The following is a 14,161-nucleotide window of genomic DNA, read 5'->3' as shown; positions in this document are numbered from 1 at the left end:
TTTTATAATATGTGGTACCTGATTCTACTTTTTTGGTTCTCCCAGGACAGGGAAATCCAGGATTCTTGAGTATTTTGAAAGGACTTTGGTCATTTAATTTATACATTGAAAGCATTAATATCTATTAGTTATTTACTATGTCTCAGGTAGTATTCTACTAATATAGATGCAACAGATAAAACACAAGCCTTCGCTAGAGAGTTCCAAAGTGTCATATTCCTATGGGAGGAATAAGCATGAGAACAAATAATTGCAATACTCTCTGGCAGATCTTAGAACAATGTGGTGTGTAAATCACTCCAATCCATGAACTGTTACTGGTCTGCCATGTGATTAGTACAGAATTTGAAAGGAACCATTTAGAAACTTCTAGAATGATTTGACATAAGTGCAAAATCGAAGTTTTTAAATTTAATTTTATTTTGTATTTTACAAAAGTATTGGTCTGTTCTATGAACAACTGAGAACTAAACAAGCAAGCAAACAAAACATAGTCTTTTACCTCAAATAGACTAAAAAGCACTGCTCTATGCAGTATCTGTATTTACTTCAACTTGAGGAGGAAAGAAGGAAAAAATTCAAACTGGCAATCTGTTTACTGGAAATTTGGCACATATTTTTATTGTTTTTACTTCCACATAGGTCAAAAGTAAGTAAAATTAGTAGTATATTTAGGGTCTTCTCAATTATATTTTGTTTTAAAGAAAAAAGAAAAGATTTAAATGTAACATTGTACAGACCTGGTCTTTTTTATTTCTTGTATTTGGTGCCTTTGGTCTCAAGCAGTCAAATAAAAATTGAACTTTCATTGCTATGAACTGAATGCTTGTTCCTTTCCCACACAAATTCATATGTTGAATCCTAATTCCCAATGTGGCAATATTGAGATGTGGGGCTTTTAGGAGATGGTTAGGTCATGAGTGGTCCACCCTCACGAATGAAATTAGTACCCTTTTAAAAGAGTAAGTGTGTTTGCCTCTTCTGCCATGTGAGGATGTGTAGAAGGCATCACCTATGAGGAATGAGCCCTCACCAGACACTCAATCTCATGGTCCCTTGATCTTGGATTTCTCAGCCTCCAGAACTGTGAGCATAAATGTTTAAGGTGTAATAAATTTCCAGTCTAAGGTATTTTTTATAGTATCTAGAACTAAGACAGTAATTAGAAACTCATTCATCTGGCTTTTTTTTTTTTTTTTCCTTCCAGGAATCAAAGTAATTATTCAAGAACCTCTACTCTTTAAATTACTGCTTAGTAGTGAGATAAACCTGTCAGAAGCTGGTTCTGTTCTGAAGGCTGAAGCCAGATAGAATCTGGGGAAGAAATTTTTCAAAGTTTAGTTTCTTCAGGTCATGCCCGGTCCAGCTTCCTCAAGACAAGAAGTTGAGAATTCATATGCCTAGCCCTGGACTGGGAGATTGCACTAACATCACATTGTCCCCCAGACATGAGCGTCCTGAAGAAAATAATGCCTAAGATAGTAAGAGATCCTATTTAGAATCAGGGTAAACAAGGTTAGAAAACTGATTGATGTCACTATTATTATCTTGAATTTTAAATGGTTTGATTGAAAGAATTTACAATGAAAAATGACAAGAGGGATATGAAGGGGTTGGATAAACTATTCTAGAAAATATTTGGCAATCAAGGCAGCAGGGTAATGCAAAGTTAAAGGCAGTAATTAACTGTATTGTGTATTGGTGTTATAGAGAAACAAGTAATTAATCCTTATACTTCCCTAAGTAGCACAGAATTCAAAAGATTCAATATCATGCTTTTGATAAGTTTATGTGAAAAAAATAGTACCACACGTGTATTTATGAAAAAGAAAAAATAGTACCACACACACAAATACTCGCTTTACTAATACATTTTCTTCTTTCCTCAAATTTTAAGGGAAGTTATGTTTGAATATAAAGTGCTCCTACTATGCAAAATTTCTGTTCAGCCTATTCTAATGTAGACATCTAGACAAGCAATCAGTTTTTGCCAGTTCTATTAAGGGGAAAACAAATAAAAAAGCAAACAAAAAACCTTCTATGTCACCTTCCGAAGAGTGTAATCAGGTCTCTCTTCTTCTTTTGCTTTATCTCTCCACAAAGGAAAATCTGTTTTGTTTTTCTTTTGTCTTGGAAAAATCTGCATGGAGTGTAATAGCAAACTCCCTGCATGTGCCTAGAATGAAAACTTTACAGAGTAGTCTCTCCTATTACAAATAAATCATTTTCTAGGACCTTTTCTTCTTTTCCCAGATTTTTTTTTTTCCACTACAGAGTTTATAAAGTCAAATTTAAATTAAGGATATAATTGGTTTCTTATTAATTTATATAGCCTTTTTGATATAATTGCTGGTATTTTTCTAAGAGAATGGCCTTTTTTTTAAGTGCTAAGATTCATTTGACTTTGAAACATCAGGATGTTTGAGCTAGACCTTGGCATTTTTAATGTGGATATATGAACAGTTTATTTGAGCAAAACATCATCCATTATTTTATTCTTTTTATAATTAATTGAAGAAAAATAAAATATGTTTATCTAGATGTTACCCAAACCCTGGAGAAAGTGAATGCCATTGAATAAGCTGGAAGATAAATTTTATCAAATTTGTAATATTTTAATTTTTTATAAATCACATTCAAATTCTTAGAAGAAACAGATGACTAAACTTAAACATTATGGTATTTCTTTTCTTTTTTTAAAAAAATCTGGTATAACATATAAAAGAAGACAGAACATAAAGACGTGGCATGCTAAATGAAATTAATAAATGCAGTTCTTTTCCCCAATTTGGAGATAATTGTACTGTATATAAATCAACATAAGATTTGGAGCTTCTCTATACTAAGACCCAATTCAGCATCTTGGACCTATTGTTTGTTATTTTCTAAAACGTGGAAATTTTTTTCGACTCCAAATCTCAAAATGGGGCCAATCTATCAGTAGGGTTATAAAATTTAAATGAGACAAAATTTGAATACATGTATTGTAAATTGTAAGGCTCTATGTAAATAAATAATGTATTAGGCTTTCTTGATGTTTACTTATATTGCTCTTCCATTTAGGGCTTGAAACATTTAATTATATGCTGATATGGGGGAATCTATACATATTTTACTATTAAATTGTTGACAATATGGCTAGCATATGTGCTTGAAGTAAACTGTCATTTGAATATTTTTATTTACATTGTTCTCTGAAATAATGGATGTGTCTCCCTCTGCCATTTTTACTTTGCAACCCAGAATATATTTATCTTCCATGGATTTGTCAGGTATCTTCTTGAACATATTGATATTTTAATTATTTACTATCCAGTTATTTAATATTTTTTTTTCTGACTCTGCTTTCCAACTGGCACTTCAGTCAGAGGTTATCATTTAGGAAACAAGATATCTGGGGGTCAAAAAATTTAGATAGTTTCCCCAAATCTAATGGGAGGCATTTTCAGTACAGTGTCCTTTCTCTTGGAAGTTTTGCCATTATTTTGAATCTAAGGTAATCTAGAAAAGACAAACATCTGTCTGGCTGCAGAGAACTTGAAGGATTTCATTGCCCTCATTCAGCAAAGAAACTCCACAGAGAGCAACGTGATGTATCACAATGTTTTCAAAGAAGTGCACTTTTACCCAAGATTATATATATATATATATATATATGTATATGTATATATATATGTATATATATATATGTATGTATGTATACACACACACACACACACATCACACACATCACACAAATGTAACATAGCAGGGGGCAAGATTTTGGTTTCCCTCTTCTGCTGAGCCTTATAAACTTTCTGATTGCCATGACTTACAACATTCATATCTTGCATGCTCAGTGTTTCTAACCATCTCAGACTGCAGGAGTCAATGTTAACACTATACTTTTGAAATCATAAGTTGTGGTCTCTCACCAAATTCCACATGTTTTTTAGATGTACACATGTGGAATTTGGTGTGAGAATTTGTCTATGAACCTATTATAGTTGGCCTTTATAAAAACATGTATAGAAGACCAGAAAGATATCAATGGCCTGGATTATGGCAAAATAATTAACAGTAAATAAATTTGAGTTTGTATATACTGGTTATTTCAGCTAATGAAACTTCATCCTATTTCGGAAACTTTTCACTTGCTGTTCCTTCTGCCTGAAAAGTCCCTCTCCCTCCTTTCCACCCTTCTTGCAATGTCCCTCTCCTACTCCTTCCCAACCACTCTCCTGTGTTCACTTCCGAATCTTGTTTCTTAATACTTAGCAATCTACTTAAGTAGAGACTTTCCTTGACCATCTGTCCACACTCATTTTCTCACTGATACTTAATTTCAAAAGAAATTGTACACTAGTAGCTGTGCAGTTCTATAAGAACATATGTTTCACATAGTAGGAATATAATCTGTTTTATTCACCAATGAATTGTCAACATTTACAAGAAGGTCTGATACACTGTGGTTCTTAAGACACATACGGTCTCAACTTACAATGATTTGACTTGTGGTTTTTTGACTTTACAATGTTGTGAAAGGGGTACACATCCAGTAGAAATGGTACTTCAAATTTTGAACTTTGATCTTTCCCCATTTTCTACTCTATGCTTGAAGCAATACTCTCTCACTATGCTAGGCAGAAGCGGAGAGTTACAGGTCCTAGTCAGCCACACCGTCAGGAAGGTTAACACCTGCTACCCTACAGTGTACTGTGTTGCCAGTGTTTTTCAGATATTGTGTTTTGTGTTTTCACATCCTATCATGTCTAAAAAATGCCCATTTCAATTTATGACATTTTCTACTTATGATGGGTTTATTGAGACAAAACCCCATTGTAAGTAGAGGAGCATCTGTATATGGTTATTGTCTAAATGAATAAATTCAACTGCCTTTGACTCAAAAAAAAAAAAAAAAGGCACATTGTCTCCCCAAAAGAAGGATGGATAATGGAGAGGTTATTCTTCTTGACATTATATTTCAGTTGGTTCATTTTGAATATTCAATCTCTATAACTTAAGCCATGCTGAAAGAAAGCCAATGGTGTATGCCATCAGATGGAGCTGGATCAAATTACAGTTCCATTACTGACAAGCTATGTGGCTTATAAAATGCATTAACCTATGCAAACCTCAGTTTTGTCATCTACATATCAGGAAAAACAATACTTCCCATTAATAATTTTTGTGAGGCTTTATCTGAAAACATACCCTTCTAGTCCTGGCCTCACTCCAACACTTAAGACTCATGTCCAACTGACTTCCTGGAATTTCCACCTGGGTAGCTAATTGTTATCCCAAAGCACCCTTTCCGAAGCTGAACTCAGTGGCTCATGGCAACTGCATTTCACCAGTTGCTTCAGACCCAAAACCTTGATATCATCATTAAATATTTCAAACCTCACAATCCACATACAGTCATTAATATTATTTTCTAACTTTAAAATGTATCCAGAATCCAATTGCTATTAGCCAAAGAAAGACCTTATTCCGGGTTTACAAAATCACAGGGGTTTTGGCACCCAGGCTACCTGTCAGTCTTCGCCTAGGTCATTCCAATTCAGCTGCTGACTTTTTCATCATCGTTTGAACATTCTAAACACCTCACACTACAGGACTTTTTTCCAGAAAAGCCTTCACCAGGTAGATATAGGACTAGACTTTCTTTCTTTCACGTATCTGCTCAAATGTCACCTCACAGAGAGACATTGTGTGACTACCCTATGTAAAATAGCAACCCTCTTAACATCAGCCTCTTTCCCTTTACCCTGTTTTATTCTACATAATAATTATAACAGATTAACATAATCAATATGTCTTTATTATTTTTATTATCTTCTTTTTCCCACTAGATTGTAATCTTGTCGATCTCGGACACTGTTCTATTAACTGCTTAGGACGGTACTGGCACACAAGTATACAATAATTAATGAATAAATGAATGAATGAATACTTCTAGCACTTTCAGATTCTTAGTCAATGACAGACTTTACTATAATGGTATTCAAACTAAAGTAAGTCACAAGTTTCTATTTTAAACATATGCCAAATAGGATTTGAAAAAAATTCTTAAGTAAAAGCAATTTTCAAACTGTAATTTTAATCAAGCATTGTCCCTTATAAGCACTTATTTACTGGTTTAGTATTGTCTATGGTGAAGTTGATTTAACATACAGGTGCTGACTACCTGTGGGGCATAAATGAGGTACTGTTTTTTTCAAAACATTATTCTTACTGAGTGTTTTTATCTGAGATGAAATTTATAGTCAGCATTTCACGACAGGGGAAATTAATAATAACTAGTTTCTTTTTTGGCATTTCTCTGTGCTTATCAGACACGAAACTGAAGTGGAGTTCTCATGCTGTCTTATCAGAACTATTTAATGTAAGCAGTCTTTTTAAATTATGCCTAAGATCAGGGGATCCTGACACTGGTACTTTTTTCTCAAAATTCAAATGATACTCTACCATTTCAAACCTAAGTATGCCATATTTTCCTTTTTTTTTTTTTTTTTTTTTTTTTTTGTAAAGCCTCCTTAAGAAATCTCAGAAAAAATTCTGTAATTTAGTTAGCCTAAAAAATTACTGACTACAGGTTAAATTTGTAATTCCAGTAACATCACAGAATAACATTTTGATCTTTTTTCAATCTATATTTTGTGTGCTTTGAGTCAAGTTATATTTTAGTTCTTTGTTTATCTTTTTTCTCCTTCATTTTTTACCTAATAAATATATCTTTAATTCATATTTTCAATATTGTTCAGTATTCCAACTCAAATACAAACAACTAAAGACAAGAGTTCACATTCATAGAATAATGTATATCTGTGGATGGATCCCAAATCTTGTTTCAGAAACAGGAAATCACTTGAGAATGTGTTCATAGGTCTCCAATTAAAGAAATTATAAATAAAATAGGAATGACACCACAGATCCATTTTGGTGCATAAAATGTATCTGGCAATATGATAAAATACTACTCATTGTAGCTCAGATATAAGTTTACTTTCAAACACCATTTTGTCAAAAGAAATTTTAGGGCTTGATTTGTGTATAAATACCCTAGAATTATAGGATATTCGAAATTTCAAGATTCCTTAAATGTTCCTTTAAAATCAGTAATTTTGTAAATGAGAGTAATTGTCTTTGCTTTTAGAATTGTTTACTCACATTACTGATGGTATTTGCTATTTGGTGTCTTCTGTGTTTCTATACAAATTTAGGATTGTTTTTCCTATTTCTGTGAAAAACTGCCATTAGAATTTGATAGGGAATGCACTGAATATGTAGATTGCTTTGGGTATTACAAACAGTTTAACAATACTAATTATTACAGTCCATGAAAACAAGATCTATTTCCATTTATTTGTCACCTTCAATTTATTTTATCAATGTCTTATAGTTTTCAGTATATGGATCTTTCACCTCCTCTCTTAAATTTATTCCTAAATATTTTATTTTCTTAATGTTGTTGTAAATTAGATTGTTTTCTTAATTTCTTTTTTGAACAGTTTGTTATTAGCGCATAGAAATGAAACTTATTTATGCATGCTGATGTTTTAATCGTATAAATTTACTATTTTTTTTAATTAGTTCTAGGATTTTTTTGTGTGTGTGCGGTCTTCACAGTTCTTTACAAAAAGATCATATCATCTGCTAACAGAGACAATTTAATTTCTTCCTTTCTGATTTGGATGCCATTAATTAATTAATTAATTAGTTATTTAGTTACTTAGTTTGTTTGTTTGTTTATATCTGATTGAACTGGCTAGGACTTCCAGTACTCTGTTGAATTGATGTGGGGGGAGTGGGAACCCTTGTCTTGTTCTTGATCTTGGGAGGAAAGTTTTCAGATATTCACCTTAAGTATGTTGTTAGCTATGGGCTTATCATATATGGTTTTTATTATGTTGAGGTACTCATATACCTAATTTGTTAAAAGGTTTTAATTATAAAAATATGTTGAACGTTGTCCAGTGCTTTCTCTGTATCTACTGAGATGATCAGTTGATTTTTATCCCTCCTTCTGTTAATATGGTATATCACTTTTTTTTTATTTGTATATGTTGAATCATCCTTGCATTGTGGAGATATATCCCAGTTGATCATGGTGTATGATTCTTTTAATGGTCAGTTGAATTCAGTTTGCTTGTATTTTTGAGGATTTTTGCATCTATGTTCATCAGGGAGATTAATCTGTAATTTTCTTTCCTTACAGTGTCCTTACCTAGTTTTGTTATGAGGGTGATGTTCACCTCATAAAAAGTTTAGAAATTTTCTTCCCTTGGGGTGTGCCATTGCTAGTGCCCCAATAACTATATAAACACACACACACACACACAGTAAACTAAATAAAACCCTATAGTTGCCCACATGCCCCTCAGAAAGTTTTTTCCTAGCCTTGCCTGTGGACTGCATCTTTCTCAGCATCAGTTGTAGGACATTCTGACTTTTTTCTTCTGGATTTATTCTTTTAGACTCGTTCATTACTGGAATGTTGTTGAGATCTTATGGACCCTCCAAGGTGAAGTACATGAGAGCAGCCTAGTTCAAATTATTCCAGAACCATTTCCAGATCAAACATCTTTAAGCATTCTTTACACGGGCTTTTTCCCTGAAAACTGGAAGGAGTAAACAAAAAATTGTAGCATCTCACAAGAGACGAAAAATCATCTAGCTGCTTAGTATGGCCTTTGCAATCTTCCCTAACTTACTACCAACCTATATTTTCAATCTTATCTAACCTTAGTATACATCTAATGTTCTGAACATATTATTCCACAAATTGACCTAAGAGCAAGCTGATGTCTATATATGCTTAATTACCATTGTGAAAATAAGCTGCTATTCATATAAAAAATAATTACCTCCTTTGTGTACTCCTCTTTGGTAGTCATAATACCCTGCATATACAAGTATATTAAGTTGCATTTAAATTTCTAATTTTATTAGCTTCTGTAAAACAGGAACCATTTTGTTCATTTCTTTATTCTAATCCCTATCAGGATTTATACTAGGTCCTGACATAAAGTAGCACTTAGTGATACTGGTTAAATAATTGGAGAAATAAAAGTATGATAATTACTTATAACTAATTTTTTGTTTTACACTTATAAATTTCTTTTCCATATGTAAACATTACTCCAATTGATATAGATGAAGATACCTTGGGTGACAAAAGTTGCCATGTGAGTAAGGCCATGCTAACATAATAGTCTCAAAGTAATTTTAGTAACAGCAGTGATATTTAAGACTACACACAAGGCTCAACTGTAATCTTCAACATTTGTACATTTAATTTCATTAGTTCCTCTCTACTCACCACTGTTCTTTCCGAGCCTATCTTAACTACATATAAGAAAACTTTAAAGGACATTAAATTTTTTCTTCTACAATTAAAAAATACATTTTCATTAATGCCAAAATGTACAAATTATTTTAGCATTTTAGTTCATGAGTACCTTTGGAAACTTTCTGATAACTCAGTTCCTACTGCAACACTCAAGCACAATATCCTTTCAGAATTTTGACAATAGGAATGATTTTGTAAATACTCTTTGAATGTATTTCATAGGTCAGTAGTCTCACTGAAATATAGATCTACATCTTAGATTAGATCATAATTAGGTTTTGCTTTACCTTCACCCTGACATGCTATTTCATATAATAAAACAGTATATCAATAGAATCGTTGTGGGTGGGATTTTGTAAAGAAAACAACCTGTGTTCTTCTTAATTACAAACTCATTAAAATAAGAACATGACATTTCCAAAGCCCTGATTTATTCTTACAAATTAAATCCCACTGAAAGATAAGTGTAGGGCTTACTGTTCTGAAAATAGTCTTGGTTAACTAAAGGTATGCACAAGCAGTCATCACTAATCTTGTTGTACTTAAAGAGTCTAGTAATTTTGCCGTTCAAATGAATAGGTACAGTAGGTCACACATAAGTAATCTGCCAAATGATAGCTGGAATTACCACATAGACCAAAACTCTATAAAAAGTAGAAAATATAAATATTTTCAGAGTGAAATTATTTTTCAAAATAAGGTTTCTGAGTGATCTGTGATAGCAATTCCAATAGCAGACCGATAACAGGCAACGAGACTAAGCAGTAATCAGCAGTCTCCCAACAAAGCAAAGCTCAGGTTCAGATGGCTTTACAGCCAAATTTTACAAGACCTTTAAAGAGGAATTAATACCAATTATCTTCAAACTATTCTAAAGAAATTACAACAGGGCCCATTCTCCCAAACTCATTCTATGAGGCCAGCATCACCCTGATGCCAAAACCAGAAAAGATACAACTAAAAAAGAAAACTACAAGCCAATGTCTTTGATGAACATAAATGCAAAAATCCTCTATAAAATATTAGCAAATAGAATACAGCAACACATCAAAAGTGTTATACACCACAATCAACTGGGATTCATCCCAGGGATGTAAAGATGGTTCAACATTTACAGAGTAATAAATGTAATGTACCACATCAACAAATCAAGGAGAAAAAACATGATCATCTCAATAGATGCAGGAAAAACATTTGAAAAAATTTAACATCACTTTATGATAGATACTCTCAGCAAATAAGGTATAGGAGGAACATATCACAACACAATAAAAAGCCGTATATGACAAACCCACTGCTAATTTTATTGTGAATGAAAAGAACAGGAACAAGACAAGGATGCTGACTTTCACCATTCCTATTTACCATAGTATTCTAAGTACTATCCAGAGCACTCAGGCAAGAGAAAGAAATAAAGGGCATCCAGATTGGAAAAGAAGAAGTCAAATTGTCCCTGTTTGCAGATGACATGATCTGATATAGAGAGAAGCCTAAAGATTCTACAAAGAAAAAAAAAAAGAAAAGAAAAGAAAGAAAATCTCTTAGTTTTGCTAAACAATTTCAGTAAAATTGCAGGATACAAAATCGCCACACAAAAATCAGCAGTGATTTTATACTCTAACAGCAAACTAGCAGAAAAAGAAATCAAGAAAGCTAATCCATTTGCAATAGTCACCAAAAAACTAAAATTCCTAGGAGTAAATTTAATCAAAGATGTGGAACATCTCTACAACTAGAACTACAAATCACTTTTGAAAGAAATTGAAGAGGACACAAAAAGATGGGAAGACATGCAATACTCTAGGATTAGAAGAATTAACATTGTGAAAATATCCATACTATCCAAAGCAGTCTAGAGATTCAATGCAATCCCCATCAAAATACCAACAACATTCTTCACAGAAATAGAAAAACAATCCTAACATTCATTTGGAACAACAAAAAATCCTGAATAGACCAAGCAGTACTGACTAAAGTAAATAAATAAAGAAATCAATAAATAAATCCAGAGGTAATACACTACCTGAGTTCAAATTATACTACAAAGTGATAGTAACCAAAACAGCATGGTACTGGCAAAAAAACAGATTCTCAGACCAGTGCAACAGATACTCAGACCAGTGCAACAGAATATAGAATGTTGAAATCATCCCACAGACTTACAGCCAACTTATCTTTGGCAGAGGCACCAAGAATATATATTGAGGTAAAGACTGCTTTTTCAATAAATGGTGCTGGGAAAACTGGGCATCCATATGTAAAAGAATGAAACTAGACCCATACCTCTTGCCATATACCAAAATAAACTCAAAATGGATTAAAGCCATAAGGATATGACCTGAAACTATAAAACTCCTAAAGGAAAACATAGGGGAAGCAACTCAAGAAGTGGACCTGAGCAAAGACTTTATTAATATGATCCCCAAATCATAGACAACAAAAGGAAAATTAAACAGGTAGGATTATATCAAACTAAAAAGCTTCTGAAAGGCACAAGAAACAATCAACAGAGTGAAAAAACAACCTACAGAGTGGGAGAAAATATTTCCATACTACGTATCTGACAGGGCATTAATATCCAGAATGTACAAGGAACTCAAACAACTTAACAGTAAAAAAAAAGAAAGAAAAAGAAAAAAAAAAAAAGAAAAAGTAATCCAATTAAAAAATGGGAAAAGGAGCTTAACAAGCATTTCTCAAAGGAAGATATACAAATGACCAACAGACAAATGAAAAATATGCTCAACATCACTCAGCATCAGGGAAATGCAAATCACAACCATATGGAGATATCACCTCATCTTAGATGGGCTATTATCAAAAAGACTGAGAATAACAAACGCTGGCAAGAATGCAGAGAAAGGTAAACCCTCCTACACTGTTTCTAGGACAGTGTAAATTGTCACAGTCGTAATGCAAAATGGTATGGAGGTTCCACAAACAGCTACTGATAGAATTGCCATACAGTGCAGCAATCCCACTGCTGGATATATACCTAAAGGAATGGAAATCATCCTGTCGAGAGGATGCCATTACCCCCATGTTTATCGGAGCTTCATTTACAATAGGTAAGAGTTGGAACCAACCTAAATGCCTACCAGTGGACGATTGGATTAGAAAAAACGTGGTATATAAACATAATGGATTACTACTCTGCCAACAACAACAACAAGAACAACAAAACAAAAAAAGCTGCCATTCACAGCAAAATGAATGAACTTGGGGAAAATAATCTTAAGGGAAATAAGCCAGCACAGAAAGAGACATACCACATGTACTCACTCATGAATTGGAGCTAAAAAATAAATAAATAAATAAAAAGAAAGAAAGAAAGATAAAACAATCACAATAATATGTTGAACTGTCAAAAAGTGAGAACAACTAAGATTAGCAGAGGTAGAAATGAGGGAGGGAGTGTTGGGGTAAGGAAGGAATTGGTAAATGGCCACAAAAAATGATTGCATTGGATAATGCTGAATACACTAATTATCCTGACTTGAGCATCTCATATTGCACACAGGCATTGATATTCAATTTTGCACCTTACAGATATATGCAATCAACTATGTTACTATAAATATATATATATGTATAGAAAACATAAAAATAATATCTGCATGTTAACATTTTTAAATATTGAGGAAAATGAAGCAAAAAATAGTTCATTAAACTTATTGTTCTCCATCCTAATCCTTTTTTCTTAACTGATTTTTTTTTCCATTTTTTGGACACTGAAGACTTTACAAATAATTCCAATATGTTTTTATTTACAGTCACAAGAAGACTGTGTTTATTTACAGTCACAAGAAAACTTAGTTCACACATAATGAAAATAAGTAAAATATTATTAACTTGATGATAATGTTTAGAATTATTTTATTGAGAAATAATGAAAAATTGTTAACTTCTAGGCTGCTCCTGAAAGATTACACTAAAAGGTTAATGTATTAAAAGAAGCAGTGGCTTAAACTGTTAGACTGAAATGCACGTTTTATATCATCTTCAAAATATGATGGTCTTCTTATGGCACATGGGAGAAAACCTATTTTGTAAACTATTGTTCCCATATAATTAATCCTCTACTCATTAAGTATGTCTTATTCCTAGGAAATAATAAAAAGAAGTATCCCCGAATATATGAAAAGTGTTCTTTGGTCACTGCTATAATTGGATTGGATATATTTATGTTCTAATAGACCAAGGTCAGAAACTTGAATTGAATTTGAAATTGCATTGTAATTCTCCCTAACTGGAAAAAAAAGAAAGAAAGAAAGAAAATTGAGAGAAATGATCTCTGAGGAATTATATAGTTAAAAGTTAAGCTGTCCAAACTTGCAAAAGATTTACCTTTGAAGTATCTCTCTTGTACCGCCAAGCCAATATTCTAAATAAAGAAATTCACATTTGTTTTTTACTATAAGTTCTTTTTTTGTGGGGGGGGGGGGACCGGTAAGGGGATCGCAACCCTTGGCCTGGTGTCGCCTGCACCGCGCTCAGCCAGTGAGCGCACCGGCCATTCCTATATAGGATCCGAATCCGCGGTGGGAGTGCCGCTGCGCTCCCAGTGCCGCACTCTCCCGAGTGAGCCATGGGGTCGGCCCTACTATAAGTTCTTGATAACCAATATACTGTCAGTAAAAGGGGAATACGTTTAAGAAAGCAGACTCCTGTACACATTCTTTATATTAGAAGTAAAGAAACAGGTCTTTGGTATGGGAAGTAATTACTTTTGAGGCACTAGAGCATCTGAAATTATTTCTTGCATGTGTTATATTTTACATGTTTTGTGGTTGCTAAAAAACATATTTAGAAGTACATAAATATAAT

The sequence above is a fragment of the Cynocephalus volans genome, chromosome 9 (genome assembly GCF_027409185.1).
Source record: "Cynocephalus volans isolate mCynVol1 chromosome 9, mCynVol1.pri, whole genome shotgun sequence".
Taxonomy (NCBI): Eukaryota; Metazoa; Chordata; class Mammalia; order Dermoptera; family Cynocephalidae; genus Cynocephalus; species Cynocephalus volans.
Note: the sequence above shows the minus strand (reverse complement) of the source record.